Genomic DNA, 21,325 nt, shown 5'->3' with positions numbered 1-21,325 from the left:
CGAGAAACGCAATACTAAAATCATGAAACACTTGCTGCCACCAATTAAACAAGAACATACTGAATCGCATTTCCTTTCAAAATCATAAATTTCAATATTATCATCCGCATCATCACCTGGACATGTAGTTTGTTCTGGGATGAATGAAACAAATCCAAACCAAACACCAGGAGCTCCCTCACGTCTTCTGGAGAAACTTCACTCTTTGCTTTAACGAAACTGTCAGGATAGGTTATAGCTAAAAGTCAATCAAAATAGCGACTTCAAAGCACTGAAATTAACAAGATTAGATAAAGTAATCTAACTCATCAAGATAAATGAAACAGTCATCGAAATCCACTCCGGTTCGCATCAAAAGTAATTTAAAAATTAACAATATAGACAATCTTTATCAAACGACAATCTTTATCAAACTAAAATTTTCAGAATTAGCAACAAGTAAAATTCAGTCAAGTTCTACGAAGGGGGGAAAGGATCGAAAATAATTAACCAGAAAGGATGAAGCTAAACTAGCAAAAAAATTTTAAAAAAAATAGGCGTATTCAACCATAACATAGCGAGTTCGCGAAACTTAAACGTTCATAAAAGTGAATATTAGAGCTCCAACACCAAATACAAAATGAACTGAACAACAGCACCGATCAAACCAAGCAAAGGACTCAGGAATTGGAAACGAAGAACGAGGAAAGTACTAACACTTCGATTACGGCGATCCACTTAAGGGTAGCAAAAACGGAGTCGGGGTCGTCCTGTCGCCACGTTTCCTTCACCGATCTCACAACGGCCGCGAAGGACTCCGTCTCCCGCCTCGTCTCGGCCGCCACCGCCGGAGGAAGCCATGCGTTGTAGAGATGCATCGCCTGTGTTCTGCTCCCTGTCGCTCTCACCGAAGCTCGGATTTGTGTTTAGGGATGAGGAGAGCAAGGTGGAGTAACATAAGTATATATATAACTTTCTTGGAACTTTCTTCTTCCCCAAGACACACAGAAGAGGACCGCATAGTGTGGGATCCGGTGCGCCGCGGGTAGCTGTAAGTCATACGGCCTAATTGCCAACGCACTCGACCGAAATCTGGATACCAAAAAAACAGACATTGGAACTGCCATACAACCTAATATTTATCTATAAACTATTTTCAAAAATTTAAGAACAGAAAATTAAATTTTAAAATAAATAAATAATGATATAAGTCTTCCAATCTAAATAAAAACAAAAGGAAGGTGTCATAATTCGTGATCGGGAAGTTTTCAGTTCCACAGATGTCTTCTATTGATTACCAACATTATGGTAAATCCAAAAGTATGAATTGTTTATCGCTCTATAGTTAACAATCTAAAGTTATCTTTTCGTTGGAGAAAATTAATTATATAGTGCATTATGAAAGTATTTTTATCATTACACTATATAACCCAGAGCAATGTTCTAGATCTTAGTGATTCATTCCTAAGTGGCTTACCATCTTCATTGGTAGGTCATCAGGTTTGCATCCAACATTATATATAAATAATCAATTATTGTAAATATCTTTCCCTCCAAAGCTCTTTGAATTCTTTGCTTGCTTGAATTAGGTATACTTAGCATTTTGAAAGAAAGAATGCTGAGCCTCGATTTACTTGAAAGGATAGAAATAAAAATTGTGAAAATATTTTTATTATGAAAAACTTCCTCTTATTTACTTTGTCAAAAATAATGAATTATATTTCTTTATCTTATTTACTTAGCATGTTTGCGAATCATTTTTAATATATTTTCATCTGTCCAAATTAGATGCAAAGTAACGTTTTCTTCGTTCTTCGATTTTTCTCCCAATGTGCTCACAACTATGAACATGTTATGCATTTGCAAGGTTGTCTCGCACAACCATCGATGATGCCCCCACAGGGGAGGACACCTCGAAACCTCACACGGCCACCAACAAGATCACGGATGACAACCCCGCACATGAGGTGATAACACATGTTTTGTGTCGCACTACAGTATTAAACAAATTACCCAATCCTTCTATACTAATATAGTATAGGGAATTGTTCGAATCATCTCTTATAAGGAATGTAACCCACGAGTGATAATCTTAGAATCAATTATTAACGAATAAGGGTTTTGGGGTTTTGATGTTCAAAATGGGGTTTGATTTTGAGATGTAAATGCTAAGACAAATAATGAAAAGCAATACAACTAATCACATGGTAACTATACTAAGCTCAAGACCAAATGAAATGGACTCGTGGAAAGACATGTAACCCATTCTAAACTCAATTAATTTGCCAACATTCTTTGATCCAATGAACTAGCAACATAACACACAATTAAATGCTAACTAACAATGCAGAAATGAACACTCTAAATTGCATTAACTAAAGCAATAGAAATGAAAGAGGAATTTAATCAACACAACCTAAGCATCATTCAATCAAAGCTAAGTGCGGGGCGCATGTTCTTAGAAAAAACTCCTTCCACCTCGTAACTACTTGACTGCCGACTATAAATTGACTCTAAGATTTATCTTCCATCACATAACCTAGGGATAGATTATGAAGGGCGCCTGGGGTGAGCATAGTTATCTTTTGCTACAATCAAAGCTAAGTGGGGAAAATCATAATCGTATAAAACTAAACTCTATTACAATTAATCAATAACCAAGTAGATCAAATCAACACATTGAAAAAAGCTTCAGGTGAATGGAGATGGATGGTTCAACAAGGAAGGGAATTCCCTTTCCTCTCTAGTGGTGGTGTGATGAAGATGTCGTCAGTTGAAGAAGATGGCAATGGAAGAAGTAGTGTTTCCTCCTTTTTTATTCAAATATGTTTGTGAGATTGAAACCTCCCTTCGTGAGATTGTGATCAGATCCAGATGAAGGGGAGTTGTCGGTGTTGGATGGAGGAGCTACTGTGAGATTCGGTGGCTAAAGATGGAGCTATAGTTGGAGCTTGTTGTGGGATGAGGGATGGAGAAGATGAAGTGGAGATGTCAGGCTACTTTCCGATGATGGGAAACCTCAAGCTCCAAGAAGAATAGATGATAGTGAGATGAGAAATGAGAGGTGTGCGTCGGGAGAAAGATGAGATAAGTAAGGAAGGGAATCCCCTTTACCCCCTTTGGTGGTGGCTTGTGGTGGAGGAGGATGATCGAAGCAAATGGTGGATGAAGTGGAGAGGAGGTGCAATGAAGAGATTGGTGTATCAGGGAGAAAGAGATCACGATTGTTAGAATGTATATTAAAAGCCTAGTTTTTTGTATAAACATTTATTTTGAAATAAGAATCACATTGATCAAATGTCTGCATTTAGTTAAATGTGTTGTCCATTTAATTTATATTGTAAATAATATGGTGTGTGGTGTCACACAGAAGATCATATTATCAGTTCCTTATAAATTATAAATAGAAGCTCACAACCAAGATGGATTGGGACAAACCATTGGAATGATTATAGTATAATTTGGTATTAATTTATCTTGACTATAAAATTACACTAGTACACTATGTGTGTATAAAGTAGGATCATTTGAGGTTGTTCCTTTTATACTGACTACATAAAAGAACAAAACCTTTATTATTATGGATGTGCGTACTCTTAATCCTGATATAATAACAAGCACATGTACTTAGTATTTATTTCTTTAATTTATCAAAGGGTGAGATTTATTCGTTAAATCAATAGGCCAGATAAGTTGAGAAATAATATTATTTATATGGTGTGTTGTTGATTATAAAAGGAAAATGTGTCCTATTTATTAAGATGATGATGTCCCCTTGAGGAGCTCATAAGGATTGTTATGTAAACCCTGCAGGTGGACTTAGTTCCGACATGACAATGAAGTTGAGTAGTACTACTCTTGAAACTAAATGTTAATTAAGTAAGTTGTCAGTAACTCATTTAATTAATGGACATTCGATATCTTAAACATAGGGAGATTAATGCACTCATGATAAGAAGGAACTCATAATATAATATGGGATTGGTGCAGCAGTTCAATAATAACTTTTTAGTGGTATGAGTTATTATTGATGAACTTGAGTTGGGTGTTCGGGTCAAACATAGGAAGCTCAAGCTCATCAGGAGGTCAAAACCAATTCCTCCTCTAAGTCCCTGTTGTAGCCTCTATGTATAAAGTCTTGCATCCACCTAAGTCATCCTTATGGCCGGCCACATCCTTGCTTGGTGCCCAAGCAAGGGGCCGGCCAAGATGGGTTTAAAAGTGGGTTTTTACTTTTTTAAATCTTTCTTTTGTAGTCATCTACAATGGAAAATTTAAAAGAGAGATTTTAATTGTTGTTAAAATCTTTCCTTTTTAGCCATTATCAAGAATTATAAAAGAGGATAGATGGTGTCTTAGAGGAAATAATCATCTACACAATTTCTATTCATCTTCTATTCTCCTTGTAGTCGCCCCCCTCATATTCTTATTCTCCCCTTACTTTTCACCTAAGGCAAGCGGCATCAAGAGGCTTCAACCATCTTGTGGTCGGTGAGTTGCAAGGAAGAAAGAAGAACAAGAGGTGGTGTTCCTAGCTTTGATCCCTTGGTGGCTGAAAGTCTTGGAAGAAAGAAGGACTTGGTGTTGGGGATCATGCGACCGGCTTGAAGGGGGGTTGAATGGACGATGCCCCCAAATCGATCGCTTCCTACGTATTTGTTAGTTGCACAGTGGAATAATACAAAACTAAAATACGAATACAAAAGCTAAAGACAAAGAAGGAAAATGCAAACCAATACACGTAAATGTAGCGTGGTTTGGAGATAACTTGCTCCTACTCCATGATTGTCCGTAAGGTGGACGATCCCGATCCGTCGGTGGATTAGACCCCGGCAAACTCCAGCTACTCAAGCAACTCCTTGTGGGTGGAGAAACCTCACCACAACACCAACCAAGAACACTTGAACACAAGAGAACCTTGAGCACTTTGGTGACAACTAATTAGGCTTTAACCAAGTCTAATTTCGTCACCTTGGCCGACCATCTCAAGCTCCTTCTTATAGAGCTTGGAAGAAAACAGCTCTACTGTTTTACCGTTACAATCAACTGGTCCTTGCACTAGTCGACTGGTGCCAGCCCAACGGCTCTCTCAACGGCTCTCTACCAGTCATCTGCTACAATGCACCAATCGACTGCTACAGTATAGCAGTCGGCTGCTACAATGTACCAGTCGACTGTTGCAGTTCCTGCTACAGTGTCGTTGACTGCTACAGCCCCCCCCACGGGATTTTCCCCCGAGTACAATCTCTCATGCACTCGAACCCTCACGATTCACTTGACTCTTCTTTACAGCCTTGACCTCTTGCCTTCAAGCCTACTTCCTTTGGCTCTTGTCCCTCGGATGCATCCAAGGCCGCAGCTCGTCCCCAATGTCATCCTTCGCGTATGCCTCGAAGTCACTTCCCTCGGCCCTTGTCCTTGCTGCCTTGTCTACGGTCCCTCGAATGCTCCATCTTTCACCAGACCCGAAGCCATCAAGCTGAGTCATATGTGTATCCTGCAAACCTGCACACTCACATACACATATCAAATAACAAGGGTAAACCTAACTTAAACTTTTTGTCAAAACACCAAAACATATGGTCACACGGACCATTGGGATTGCTCCAACAATCTCCCCCTTTTTGATGTTTGACAATACATTTAAGTTAGGGAAACTAAAAAGAAACAATGGACTTATGTTGCCAAGGTTACACACTTGGACTTATACCACCGAATGGACTTACGTTGCCAAGGCTACACACTTAGACTTACACCTCCGAATGGACTTATGTTGCCAAGGCTACACACTTGGACTTACACCGCCGAAACAAAATGCACCATGCATTGGAACCTATCCCAAGGCTCCCCCTACACCTAAGCTCCCCAATGAGCTAAGATTTTCCAACAAGGATTTTTAAGAACCTATCACAAGGCTCCCCCTACGCAAAGACACTTAAGGTTTGCCCAACTAAACCTTACTTCTCCCCCTTTGTCTAACATTTAAAAAGCTCTCCAACAATATCCCAATTGTTGCAAATTTATAGTCCAAACTAACCCTAAACTCATGTATTTATCCCCCATGGATCTCATATATCTAAACGAGTTGACACGGTCAAGAATAGCATTGAAAAATAAGTTCAGGCTGGTATCAGTCGACTGATCCCCTCGACACAACCTTACAGAAGCATTCTGTGGTCGAAAAACACTGGTACCAGTCCACTAGTATTGGCACCAGTCGACTACCCTCGATAAAATGAGCCTACAGAGACATTCTATGCTCAAAAATACTGTTACCAGTCGACTGGTATTTGCACCAGTTGGCTGGTACCATATTTCTGAAAAAATCAACCTTTTCTAACCAATTTCAGAAATGCACCAGAAATTCCACATACCTCGAAAAATTCTCAAATTTTATGGAGATGTCTGTTTTACTAATGTCTACTTGGAAAAAATACATTACAAAATGTATATATAACAATCCCAAGATTGACACAAAATCTAAAACTAGCTAAATGATTCAATTGAACCTTGACCTAAAGTCCTAGTTTTGTCTTCCTCTTGATGTATTTGCCCATACCAACCCATAATGCATCCCTAGCATTGATTTATATGGCATCTATACATCCAAAATCAATTATCATGCTATATGACCCTAAATGTCATATTTCTTGCATGAAACACAAACCATGTGTGCCAAATCCCTAGGTTTGAGACTCAAGGCCGTCTCCAAACCATTTGGCACACTCCATGGCTCCTCTAGACTCCCAAGTAGTACCCACCTGAGATTCATTTGCTATGGGCCCTAAATTGACACTTTGAGCTCCCCCTCCCCCTAGAGCCCTTAGCCTTAGCCACCTCCCTAGGTGACTCATCCACAATCGCTAGGCCACATCGGTGCACTTCCGATGACACTTGGCCTACAAAACTAACCTTCTTAACCTTGGACACCTTGTCCTTGGTTAATTTAACCTTACCTTTAAATGACTTTCTCTTGCCATTTATTGGCTTCTCCTTGCTATAGTCATATGCAACCCTGGCATAAGACTTTTCCTTAACATTGGAGACATTAGATCGGTATCCCAAACCCGATCTATTGTTGTTGGGTCTTTGGCTACCCAATACCATATCTAAACCCTTAGATCCAATAGTGAATCTCTTAAGAAATTTCTCCAAATTATCAAACTTTGACTTCAAAACTTGATTTTCCCTTTCTATGTTCCTAAACCTAGAGTCAACATGTCCACCTTGGATATTTCTAGACCTACCCTTCCTAAGCATATGTCTCCCCTTCTTGGGATTAATATCTTGGTTCTCTATTACCTTCTTCTCCTTAGGCAATGAGAATTTTACTTCCCAAGGTTTATCATGCATAGGTCTCCTAGGGTTATGATCGATATTTACCCTATTCCTATCATGATACTTAAATCCAAAATTTTGCATGGGCATATAATGATAATCAAAATCATTTCTCCTAGCATGCATGGGAACATAAAAATTTGAATTTGACTTTGAATTACGATTCAAATTAGGGTATACCTCCCTTACCCTTGAAGCTTTCCCTTGATTTGAGCTCCTCTTCTTCTTCTCTCATTTCTTTAGATGTGCCAACTTCTTAAGTTCTTTCATCTTTGGGCATTTGGTGTGGTAGTGACCCATTTCATCACACGTGAAGCATCTAATGTGCTTCTTCTCCTTCTTCTTATTGGCATCATCATTCCTACAACCCACATTAGTATCTAAAATAATTTGAGTAGGTTTAGGAGTTATCTTCTTCTTATCCATTGGACACCTATTCTTGTAGTATCCCTTCTCATTGCATCCGAAGCAAATGATATGGTCTTTTGACTTTACTTCGGTGGAGATGCTCACTAGGTTGGTTTCCAAGACTCCTTCTTCTTCTTCTTCACTTGTCTTGGAATCTTCTTCAATTCTTGAGGATGTAGATGATACTTCCTCATTCTCCTTGTCCTCCTCGGATGTTGAGCATGGATCAACTTTCGATTGCTCCACCTCCTCTCCTTGAGAAATTGGACTCATTTCCTTGGGCTCTTCTTCTTCTTGTGTAGACATAGGTTCTTCCTATGGAACCTTCTTTATCTTGCTCCACAAATCGTGGGTGTTCTAGTATTTGCCTACATAACTCATCACATTAGAAGGCAACATATCTATTAAAATTGATATTACCTTATTATTTGCCTTCGATCGTACGGTTTGCTCCTCCGTCCAGTATCGTGGTCGGAGCTTCTTCCCTTTCTTGTCCTTCGGGACTTCGAATGGCTCCTTGATCACCATCATAGTGTCCCAATCCATATCAAAGAAGACCTCCATCTTCATCATCCAATACGTGATGCCCCATAAGCCTCCTCCATCAAACTTTGGAGGTGCTATCAAGCCGGTCATCTTCTAAAGTGTTGCTCTTCTTGGCGGTTAGTCTAGTGAAGTGCGACCTTGGCTCTGATATCACTTGTTAGGGATCGGTGGCTGGCTAGAAGCGGGGTTGAATGGACGACACACCCAAATCAATCGCTTCCTACGTATTCGTTAGTTGCACAGCGGAATAATACAAAACTAAAATACGAATACAAAAGCAAAAGATAAAGAAAGGAAATGCAAACCAATACACGTCAATGTTACGTGGTTCGGAGATAACTTGCTCCTACTCAACGGCTATCCATAAGGTGGATGATCCCAATCCGTCGGTGGATTAGACCCCGATAAACTCCGGCTACTCAAGCAACTCCTTGTGGGTGGAGAAACTTCACCACAACACCAACCAAGAACACTTGGACACAAGAGAACCTTGAGCACTTTGGTGACTACTAATTAGGCTTTAACCAAGTCTAATTTCGTCAACTTGGTCGGTCATCCCAAGCTCCTTCTTATAGAGCTTAAAAGAAAATAGCTCTGCTATTTTACCGTTACCAGTTGACTAGTCCTTGCACCAGTCGACTGGTGCCAACCCAACGGCTCTCTACTAGTCGACTGCTACAGTGCACCAATCGACTGCTACAGTACATCAGTCGACTGCTATAGTGCACCAGTCGATTGCTACAGTAATTGCTACAGTCCGTTGATTGCTACAGTACCCCCACGGGATTTTTCCCCGAGGGCAATCTCTCATGCACTCGTACCCTCACAACTCACTTGACTCGTCTTTACAGCCTTGACCTCTTGCCTTCAAGCCTACTTCCTTTGGCTCTCGTCCCTCGGATGCATCCAAGCCTGCGGCTCGTCCCCAATGTCATCCTTCACGTATGCCTTGAAGTCGCTTCCCTCGACCTTTGTCCTTGCTTCCTTGTCCACGGTCCCTCGGATGCTTCATTCTTCACCGGACTTGAAGCCATCAAGTTGAGTCATATGTGTATCCTGCAAACTTATGTGCGTAGATTGTATACTCTTGTTTAGCATGTTTTGACACACATTCACATACTTTGAGCATGTTTTATCTATGCATTTTCGTACTTCCAGCTTTCCTTTTAGCATATTTACTCTTTTTGTTCGGAGATATGCTTTTGTGCATTTTCTGTATACAGGGGTCGAATTTGGTGAAGGATTCATGTTCGAGGCCAAATCTACAAGCGAAGCTAGAAAGGAAGGCGATGTACCTAAACCTCACACGACCCTGCCATGGGGGGTTGCCCAGGTCATGTGGAGATCCTTGGCTGTGTGGTTGCAACAGAAAAGGAAGTGGCCTCGTCTATATGAACCACACATGACCGTGCCAAGATTTGAAGTCAAAAGAAGCCCCGGTCGTGTACACCACACGACCGTGCAAGGTTTCCAGAGACCAAGAAGGCCCTGGCCGTGTACACCACACTACCATGCAAGGTTTCCAGAGAACAAGAAGGCCCTGGCCGTGTGCACCACACGTCCGTGCAAGGTTTCCAGAGACAAAGGCAGTACAGGCCGTGTAGATCTACACGACCATGCAAAGGGAGTTGTGGAAGAAGCATGTCACAACCATGTATCACACACGACCGTGTAAGGTAGGCAGAGAAGGAAGTGGCCTTGGCCGTGTGAATCTCACACGACCGTGCCTTGGGACCGTGTAGCGCCCAAACCTCTCCTCTATATAAGGCCTCCTTCATGAATTGAAAGGAGGATCTTCTCCCTTTTGGGGGGAAGGAGTTTTGGGGCGTTCCTCCACCTTCTTGGAAGGATTTTTGATGATCTAAGGGCAGATCTTCATCGTTTCAACTCTGAGGAATGAGGATTGGATCCGAAAACGGTTCTTCATCATAGATAAGCTTTTCTTCCCTTTCTTTCTTGGATTTGGGATCAAGATGCTTGTATTCTTCTTCTCTTTAGATTTCTTTCCTTGTTCTATGGATTAGATCTCTTGTTCTAGGATAGAGGGAGTATTTGTAATGAAGATATGATGTAAAACTCTTGTGGATTTGCCAATTTTCTATTTCAATGATTTTGTCCTGTTTTGTATCTCTTTGATCTTGTGTGGAATGTTGTGATTTAGACCTAATGTCCACTCTTGATTGAATGTTTGAATACCTTGTGGATCTTGTAATGATTATTTTCCATTCAATTTTCTGAGGGACATTCATGACAGGAACAAGCCCGTGTAAGGACGTTTGAGAGATGATCTTGAGGGTGAAATAGGGTTATTCAAGGGGGTAGGATAGATTGTATGTGTTCATATCTTATATCTTGATGCGGTTGAGGAGAGATGAATTCTTATGTTGATTTTCTGAGGGACGCAAGTGACAGGCAAGCCCGTGTAAGGACAACATAAAGTCATTCCTAATTGATCACATTTAGGTATAGATTTCAATCCTACGTCGGTTGTCTATTACAAGAGGGAATCGACAACCTCCTACAAACGATGGACAATTGAGGAATAAGATTTGGTAGATCATTTACATTGAATAATCTTACAAAGAAATTGAAACTCCTAGAACATACCTTTATCATAGCCCTTATTCTTGTTTCTTATTCTTTAGTTTCTATGTTCTACTTTGCATAGTTGTACTTTACTTTTGTCAATCCATTGATTTGTTGTTTAGCTAATTCGAGTTGAGATATCTTTAGTGCTTATACCAATCCCTGTGGATACGATATCTTTTATTATTACTTACGACATTTCCGTACACTTGTGGAGCGTCAACAAGTTTTTGGCGTCGTTGCCGCGCTATAACATTAGGGATTATCAATTGAGTTAGACTAAACATAATTTTTCTTTTCTTTTCATTAACATAATTGAATCTAATTTTTAGAATTCTGTTTTCATAACTTTTTCTTGTATTCTTTTCTACTTCTTGCTTGTTGCAATTTTAATTCTACACTTTCAATTTTCTAACATTCTAATATAATTTTTCTTTGTCTTTCTTGTCTTTGAATCATTTTCATTCTTCTTTCTTTTTCTTTTGAACAACTATCATTTTGCAATCTTGTTCTTTTGTATGCGAAGATCTAACTTTGCAGGAGAACTTCTTCCTCTAGACCCTAAGATAGACAGAACATTTCATAGGAGAAAAATTCTACAAAGACATTTAGAAGAACAAGAACATTCTATCATGGCTAATAGACCACTAAAGGATTATGCAACACCTTATGCTAGGGGTTTTCGATCTAGTATTTCAAGACCTTCAGTGGAAGCAAATAATTTTGAGATTAAACCTGTAATTATTTTTATGGTGCAGCAAAATCAGTTTGGTGGAAGACCACATGAAGACCCGAATCAACACATGGAGGTCTTCTATGAGATATGCGGCACAATGAAGGTGAATGGTGTTCCTTCCGAAGCTATGTACTTACTATTGTTTGGGCTTTCTTTAAGAGATAGAGCTAAGCAATGGTTGAATTCTTTAGCTTTAAATAGCATCACCATATGGGAACAATGTGAGCAGTAATTTCTTGATAAATTCTATCCTCTAAGTAAAACGACCCATATGAGGAATCTTATTGTAAGTTTCAAAAAAGTTGACTCAGAATCTCTATTTGAAACTTGGGATAGATATAATAGTATGCTCAGACAATGCCCACACCATGGTTTGAAGAAGTGGTTAGTGTTACATATATTTTATAATGGCATCAATTATCATACAAAGGTGTCCCTTGATTTAGCTGCTGGAGGAGCACTTATGAACAAAAGCTTGGATGAAGTCAAAGAAATAATTGAAAGTGTAGCACAAAATCACCATCAATGGGCTAATGAAAGAAGTGATGGCTATTCCGGTGTAAACCCAACAAAAGCATCAGGGAAGATTGATGTTGATGTAGTTACTTTATTGGCTGCAAAACTGGATGCTCTTACAAAAAGATTTGAAAACATGGGAGCTCCTTCAAGTACGGTCAATGCCATTGTTTTGTTTTGTGAAGTATGTGGAAGTTCTAAACATTCGAATGACTCATGTCCTTTGGGAGCTATTTCTGCACAAATCAATCAATTAGAGCAATGTGACACCATCATGAGTCTTAATCAAAGACAGAACAACCTGTTAGAGTATATACTAAAAGCCTAGCTTTTGTAAACATTTATTTATGAAATAAAAGAATCACGTTGGTCAAATGTCTACATTTTATTTGTTAAGTGTAGTTGTTCAATTAATTTATATTGTATATAACATGGTGTGTGGTGTCACACACAGAAGATTATATTATCAGTTCTTTATAAATTATAAACAGTTGCTCATGACAAAGATGGAAAGGAACAAATCATTGGAATAGTCGTAGTGTAATTATGTATTCGTTTATCTTGACTAATAAATTATACTAGTACACTCTAAGTGTATTGAGTAGGACAATTTTAGGTAAGTTCTTTTTATACTGACTTAATAAAAGAACTAGACCTTAGTTATTATGGAAGTGTGTGCTCTTAACCCTAATATAATAACAAGCAAAAATCAATATGCCTGATAAGTTGGGAAATAATATTACTTATAGTGTGTGTTGTTAATTATAGAAGGAAATTGTGTCCTAATAATCTAGGTTGAGAATGCCCCCAAGAGGAGCTCATAAGGATTATCATGTTAAATCTTGCAGGTGGACTTAGTCCAATATGACAATAAGGTTGAGTGGTACTACTCTTGGATTAAGACATTAATTAAAGTGAGTTGTCAGTAACTCAATTAAATTAATGGACATTTGATATCTTAGATACAGGGAGACTAACACACTCATGATAAGAAGGAGCTTATAATGTAATTTGGGATTAGTGGGGTAGTGCAATAATAACTCTCTAGTGGAATGAGTTATTGTTAATGAACTTGAGTTATGTGTTCGGGGCGAACACGGGATATTCAAGCTCATCGGAAGGCCAAAACCAATTTCTCCTCTAGGTCCCTGTCGTAGCCACGTTAATGCCTTAAATCCACTTATAGAAAAGCTCATCTTGGTGTCCAAGAGAGGGTCGGCCCATGGCTTGGTGACCAAGCCATGTGGTCGGCCACTTCCTCCTCAATAGGACCGGCCTCTTGCTTGGTGCCCAAGCAAGAAGGGGGCGACCACACTAATTCAAACTAGGAGGGGTGTTTTGAATTTTTAAAATGTTCTATTTGTAGAAATTTATAAGTTTTAAAAGAGAGATTTTAAAATATAAAACTTTCCTTATTTGAATTAGGCCACATGGTTTAAAAGAAAGTTTAAAAGCTTTAAAACTTTCCTTTTTTAACAATCCTCATGGTTTTAGAAAAAAGGAAGACAAGTTTTAAATTTTAAAATTTTAATTTTATAATCATGTTTAAAAAGAAAATTTTAGAAGAGAAGTTTTAAATTTTAAAACATGGTTTTAATTTTTAAAACTTTTCTTTTTTAACATCCACATTAGGAAATCAAAAGAGAGCTTGTAAAATTTTATAAGAGTTTTTTCTTTGCTTATAAAATTTTTTACAAGGTTATTTCTTTCCTTTTAAGGAGTCGACCACCCTTGCTTGGTGCCCAAGCAAGGGGCCGACCAAATCAATAAATCATCCAATTAATGATTTGATGATTGAATCAATCAAAGGAAAGGAAATGGAAAAATAAAAGGGGAAATGGAAAAACAAGAGGAACATTTTATTTTTTGCAAAAAGTCTTTCCTTATTTGCCTTGGGCAAGTAATATAAAAGAAGGGGAGAGGAGGCTTCAATTATTATCAATTCTTATTCTTTTGGTGGAGTTCCTCATTGTGGCTGGCCCTCTCTCCCTCTCTTTTCCCTTTGCTCTCTTTTGCTCCTTGGTGGTGGTGGTGGCCGAAACTTAGAGAAGGAGGAGAAGCTCTTTGGATGGTGTTCATCTTGGAGAATCGTCGCCCACACGACGTCCAAGAGGAGGCGAGGAATATGGTAGAAGATCTCGAGGTTATTAGCTTATGAAGAAGAGGTATAACTAGTAATTTTCTTCCGCATCATGCTAGTTATTTTTCTTTATATGAATTCTAAACACAAGAGGCATTAGATTCTAATTTTTTGAATTTGTTTCGAAGTTGTTTTTTTTTTTTTTTTCGAATTTGTGATTCGATTGTTCCTTTTAGTTAAATCTAGAGTTATATAAGGAAATTAAATATTACCTTTCCTTAAAAGGCTTTGTCTAGGCGGTGGTGGATGCTCCCATACCCAAGAAGGTCATGTGCCTCGCCATGCAGTCCTGGAAGCCAATTTTGAAAATTAATATTTAATTGAATTTATAACATAGGTTGATTTGGATCAATAGTGTTAAGTTCCGCTTGCGATCCAAATCTAAACCATTAAGAACATATAAGTTAACTTTGGAATCAATAATGTTAAGTTCCGTTTGCGATTCCTAATTTAACTTCTAAAAAACACAATAGGTTGTTTAGGAAAGGTTCGACACTTGTATAAAATTTTTATACAGTGAAACCGGTACGATCTTCCAAGGACCAACCAACAATTGGTATCAGAGCTAGGGTTTGTCTCTGTGTGTTTTGGTTTCTGTTAATTATGCACATGTCATACATAATTTAGGTAGAATAATAGCAGGATGTGCTAACTTTGTGGTTGCAGGCTCCAACTATTATTGTTATAGTTGTTGTGTGTGATTGGACCCTTGGACATGTCAAGGGCATTATTTTGTGTGTGCATGATTGTATGTATTAAATACAGCAGGAGCTGTATTAGTTTTAGAATTTTACTTTTTTGTTCAATCTAGAATACATGTATATTCATTCATGGAATATAGGATCCTATATTTAGAATATATAAAACAAACCCATCCGTTGATAGAATATATAGGATCCGCGACAAATATATAGAATTTTATATATCCTACATGTACATTCCTATAGGATCACACCTCTGAGTGCCTCCCTCCACAACAAATGGGTTTGTTGTGGATCACTAGATCAAACTTCCTTTATGGATGGTTATAGGAAATTATTTAGGAGCGTGTGATCTTCTCCAACTGAAGGGGCACAATCCTATTTAATGGACTAAGTATCAAGTAATGGTATACACTTAGACGCATTCAATAGTATCCTCCCCGACGGAGTCACTGCTATTGTTTTGTGTGACCAAAGGAAAACCAACTATTAATTTTATTTGTCATAAAGTTAGGATGATAAGATAATAAAATTAATGGGTAAGACCCTCCTCTTACAAATGTTAAATTTGTATACATCCACACTAACGTGACATGTAATATTCACGGTGTTTTGAGGTGTTGGTAAATTTAAATAGTATTGTTTGAGGAATCAATATTATTCTAAATTTAGAGACCTAACCAAAGTTTATTTTGTGATTCTTAGGATGTCTTTCAACCTATTGGCCATTATATTGAAAGAGAACAGACTTACTGGTCCCAACTATATAGATTGGAAAAGAAACCTGGATATTGTCTTAACTGCTAAAAGCTATAAGTTTGTACTGTCAGAGGTATGCCCAGATACACCTAATGGTGATTCTACCCCAGAGGAGATTAAGTATCATAAGAAATGGGTAAAAGCAGATGAGATGACGCGGTGTTACATTTTGGCTTCAATGTAAAATGTATTGCAACATCAGCATCAAGATTTACCAACTACTTATGATATAATGAACAATCTCAAAGAACTCTTTGGGCACTATAGTCGGACTACTAGGCAAGAGGCAATGAGAAAGTTAATGACAACCACCATGTCAAAGGGGACACCCGTAAGGGATCATATCCTCAAAATGATGGCTTATCTGAACGAAATACAAGTCCTTGGAGGTGAAATCGATGGGGAAACCCAGGTCGATATAATTCTCCAAACGCTACCCAGAAGTTTTGAGTAGTTCCGCCTGAACTATAACATGAATAAAAGGGAGTATACGTTGGCGGAACTTCTGACAGAACTACAGGCAGCAGAAGGTATATTTCGTCACAGTTCTCAGATTCACTATGCTGAAAATGGTTCTACTTCTAAGTCAAAAGGCAAGAAGAAGAAGAAACAAGTCTTTTCAGCAAAGAAAGTGAATAAACCTCAGGGTACAGGACAAAAAGCTGGAATGAAGAAGCCGAATGATAAGTGCTTAATCTACAAACAGTCAGGACATTGGAAGGCGGACTGTCCTTGTAGGAATCAGAACAATAAAAATATATCTCATTCTCTAGTAGTTGAAACATGTTTAGCGGTGTTATCTACCAGCACCTGGTGTATAGATATAAGAGCCACTGATCATGTCTGCAACTCTTTGCAGGGGTTCCAGGAAACCCGACGACTATTTGAAGGAGAGATAACCGTCTACATGGGCAATGTTACTAAGATGGCAGCTGTTGCAGTGGGAGACGTCTACTTATCTTTTGATAGGAATAGAAGTTTGGTTTTAAGAAATTGTCTTTATGTACCCAATTTCAGAAAGAATTTAATTTCAGTTTCTAAACTGTATTTGGATGGATATTCTGTTTCTTTCAGTAACAATGTGGTTATATATAGAAATAGGGTTATTATCTATTCTGGTGCATTGGTTGGCAATTTGTATACTTTAAATCCAATTTCTCCCATAAAGGAACAAATGGAAATTAATAATACATCTTCTAATTCTAATAAGAGAAAAGAACATTCGGAAATGAACCAAACATATCTTTGGCATCTAAGGCTTGGTCATATTAACTTAATTAGGATTCAAAGGCTTGTAGCCGATGGACTCTTGGGTTCATTAGAGTTGGAAAACTTTCTAACCTGTGAATCTTGCTTGGAAGGTAAAATGACCAAGAGATCTTTTAAGGCTAAGGGGTATAGAGCCAAAGATGTGTTAGAACTGGTTCATTCTGATTTGTGTGGTCCTATGCTAATCCAGGCAAGAGGTGGTTATGAATACTTTGTCTCTTTTATAGACGATTATTCAAGTTACGGATACATTTACTTGATGCGCCGCAAGTCTGAATACTTTGATAAGTTCAAAGAATATAAGGTTGATGTGGAGAAATGTCTTGGTAAAAGTATCAAGACACTACGGTCTGACCGTGGTGGCGAATACCTCTTTGGAGAGTTTAGGAATTACTTATCAGAAGCCGGGATTCAATCCCAGTTTCCGCACCTGGTACACCCCAACAGAATGGTGTGGCAGAACGAAGGAATAGGACTCTTATGGAAATAGTTAGATCGATGATGAGTTATTCAGAATTACCAAATTCGTTTTGGGGATATGCTCTAGAAACAGCAGTGTATATTCTTAATATGGTACCTTCTAAAACAGTTCCTTCTACTCCCATGGAATTGTAGAATGGGCGTAAGTCTAGTCTGAATCATATCCGGATATGGGGTAGTCCAGCACATGTGCTGAAGGGAGATACTGACAAGTTGGAATCACGTACAGAAGTTTATCTGTTTGTGGGATTTCCTAAAGGAATGAAAGGTGGTTTGTTTTATAATCCTAAAAATCAGAAGATCATTGTTAGCACCAATGCTTGATTTTTAGAGGAAGATTATGTAATGAATTATAAGCCCATGAGTGAAATTGTTTTAGAAGAAATAAGAGAGGACACGTCTACTTTAGTACCAACAATACAAGATGAAGTACCACAAGAGACTGCAACACATGTCACAGATGATGCACAGTTATAGACAGTGTCTCATCGTAGTGGGAGGGTTGTGAGGCAACCTGAAAGATTCATGTTTTTGAGAAAATCTTCGGATTTGATCCTGGGTAAACATGAACCTGATCCCCGGTCATATGAGGAAGCACTCCAAGATAAATATAAAGTCCCTTGGCAAAAGACAATGAATTCTGAAATAGAATCTATGTATTCTAATAAGGTATGGGAGCTTGTAGAACCACCAGATGGTGTAAAAGCCGTTGGATGCAAGTGAATCTACAAAAGGAAAAGAGGGATAGACAGGAAGGTAGAAACCTTCAAGGCAAGGCTTGTTGCGAAAGGGTACAGTCAGAAAGAGGGAATTGACTATGAGGAGACCTTTTCGCCGGTAGCTATGTTAAAGTCTATCCGGATACTCTTATCCATAGCTGCTCATATAGATTATGAGATTTGGCAAATAGATGTCAAGACAGCTTTCCTTAACGGAAGTCCTAAAGAAAACATCCATATGAAGCAACCAGAGGGGTTTATTGAAAAGGGCAAAGAACATCTAGTGTGTAAGCCCAATCGATCCTTTTATGGACTGAAGCAAGCTTCAAGATCTTGGAACATCCGGTTTAATGAAGTAATCCAGTCATATGGATTTATTCAGTGTCCGGATGAGTCTTGTGTATACAAGAAGTGTAATGGAAATGCGGTGGTATTTCTTGTACTATACGTAGATGATATTTTGTTAATTGACAACAATGTCAAAGTGTTATCAGACGTAAGGGTATGGTTGTCCAAACAATTCGATATGAAGGACTTAGGAGAATGTGCACACATCCTTGGGATCAAAGTCATAAGGGATCGCAAGAAAAGGATGTTGTGCCTATCTTAAGCTTCATATATAGATACACTCCTTGCTCATTTTAGCATGCAGAACTCCAAGAAAGGTTTCTTACCTTTTAGGCATGGAGTAGCTTTATCTAAAGAGATGTCTTCGAAGACATCAAAGGTGATAGAGGACATGAAGGCAGCTCCTTATGCTTCGGCTGCGGGAAGCCTAATGTATGTAATGCTGTGTACGAGACCTGATATCTGTTTTACCATGGGCATGGTTAGCAGATATCAGAGTAACCCTGGACAAGGACATTGGACTGCTGTAAAACATATATTGAAGTACTTGAGAAGGACTAGAGATTATATGCTAGTTTACCAAGCTGACGATTTGCTCCATGTGGGTTACACGGATTCAGACTTCTAATTAGATAGGGACAACAGTAAGTCTACATCAGGCTATGTGTTTACTTTAGGAGGTGGAGCTATTGCATGGAGGAGTGTTAAGCAGAAATGCGTTTCTGACTCAACCGTGGAAGCTGAGTATGTGGCAGCCTCTGAGGCAGCCAAAGAAGCTGTATGACTCAGGAACTTCCTAATGGACTTAGATGTGATTCCTGGTTTGCCCAAAATCATCACAATTTATTGTGATAATAGTGGTGCAGTTGCAAACTCGAAGGAACCACGAGCCCATAAGGTGAGTAAACATATAGAGCGCAAGTACCACATGATACGAGACATCATCAAGCGAGGGGAAGTTGTCGTCGCCAAGATTGCATCAGCAGATAACCTGGCAGATCCTTTCACTAAGGCCCTTCCAGCGAAAGCTTTTGATCGGCATGTGGAGGGGATGAGAATCAGATGTATGGCAGCAGATATGGCAACTTAGTCTTTTAGTATAAGTGGGAGATTGTTAGAGTGTATACTAAAAGCCTAGCTTTTGTAAACATTTATTTATGAAATAAAAGAATCACATTGGTCAAATGTCTATATTTTATTTGTTAAGTGTAGTTGTTCAATTAATTTATATTGTAGATAACATGGTGTGTGGTGTCACACACAGAAGATTATATTATCAGTTCTTTATAAATTATAAACAATTGCTCATGACTAAGATGGAAAGGAACAAATCATTGGAATAGTCGTAGTGTAATTATGTATTCGTTTATCTTGACTAATAAATTACTCTAGTACACTATAAATGTATTGAGTAGGATCATTTTAGGTAAGTTCTTTTTATACTGACTTAATAAAAGATCTAGATCTTAGTTATTATGGAAGTGTGTGCTCTTAATTCTAATATAATAACAAGCATATATATTTAGTATTTATTTCTTTAACTTATCAAAGGGTGAGATTTAGCTTGATAAATCAATAGGCCTGATAAGTTGGGAAATAATATTACTTATAGTGTGTGTTGTTGATTATAGAAGGAAATTGTGTCCTAATAATCTAGGTTGAGAATGTCCCCAAGAGGAGCTCATAAGGATTATCATGTTAAACTCTGCAGGTGGGCTTAGTCCGATATGACAATAAGGTTGAGTGGTACTACTCTTGGATTAAGACATTAATTAAAGTGAGTTGTCAGTAACTCAATTAAATTAATGGACATTCGATATCTTAAATACAGGGAGACTAACACACTCATTATAAGAATGAGCTTATAATGTAATTTGGGATTAGTGGGGTAGTGCAATAATAACTCTCTAGTGGAATGAGTTATTGTTAATGAACTTGAGTTATGTGTTCGGGGCGAACACGGGATATTCAAGCTCATCGGAAGGCCAAAACCAATTTCTCCTCTAGGTCCCTGTCGTAGCCACGTTAATGCCTTAAATCCACTCATAGAAAAGCTCATCTTGGTGTCCAAGAGAGGGTCGGCCCATGGCTTGGTGACCAAGCCATGTGGTCGGCCACTTCCTCCTCAATAGGACCGGCCTCTTGCTTGGTGCCCAAGCAAGAAGGGGGCGACCACACTAATTCAAACTAGGAGGGGTGTTTTGAATTTTTAAAATGTTCTCTTTGTAGAAATTTACAAGTTTTAAAAGAGAGATTTTAAAATATAAAACTTTCCTTATTTGAATTAGGTCACATGGTTTAAAAGAAAGTTTAAAAGTTTTAAAACTTTCCTTTTTTAACAATCCTCATGGTTTTAGAAAAAAGGAAGATAAGTTTTAAATTTTAAAATTTTAATTTTATAATCATGTTTAAAATGGAAATTTTAGAAGAGAGGTTTTAAATTTTAAAACATGGTTTTAATTTTTAAAAATTTTCTTTTTTAACATCCACATTAGGAAATCAAAAGAGAGCTTGTAAAATTTTATAAGAGTTTTTTATTTGCTAATAATTTTTTTTACAAGGTTATTTCTTTCCTTTTAAGGGGCCGACCACCCTTGCTTGGTGCCTATGTAAGGGGCCAGCCAAATCAATAAATTATCCAATCAATGATTTGATGATTGAATAATCAAAGGAAAGGAAAAGGAAAAATAAAAGGGGAAAAGGAAAAACAAGTGGAAGATTTTATTTTTTTTATAAAAAGTCTTTCTTTATTTGCCTTGGACAAGTAATATAAAAGAAGGGGAGAGGAGACCTTAATTAT

General features: G+C 38.2%; 1 pseudogene; it reads right to left on the bottom strand.

Annotated features, from left to right (window-relative positions):
- The window catches only part of LOC122051974, a 53,147-nt pseudogene extending 52,202 nt beyond the window's left edge, over positions 1 to 945 (bottom strand).
- Positions 946 to 21,325: the final 20,380 nt, after the last annotated feature.

Source organism: Zingiber officinale, chromosome 3A (genome assembly GCF_018446385.1).
Source record: "Zingiber officinale cultivar Zhangliang chromosome 3A, Zo_v1.1, whole genome shotgun sequence".
NCBI classification, from domain to species: Eukaryota; Viridiplantae; Streptophyta; class Magnoliopsida; order Zingiberales; family Zingiberaceae; genus Zingiber; species Zingiber officinale.
Note: the sequence above shows the minus strand (reverse complement) of the source record. Positions and strands in the feature narration are given on the sequence as shown.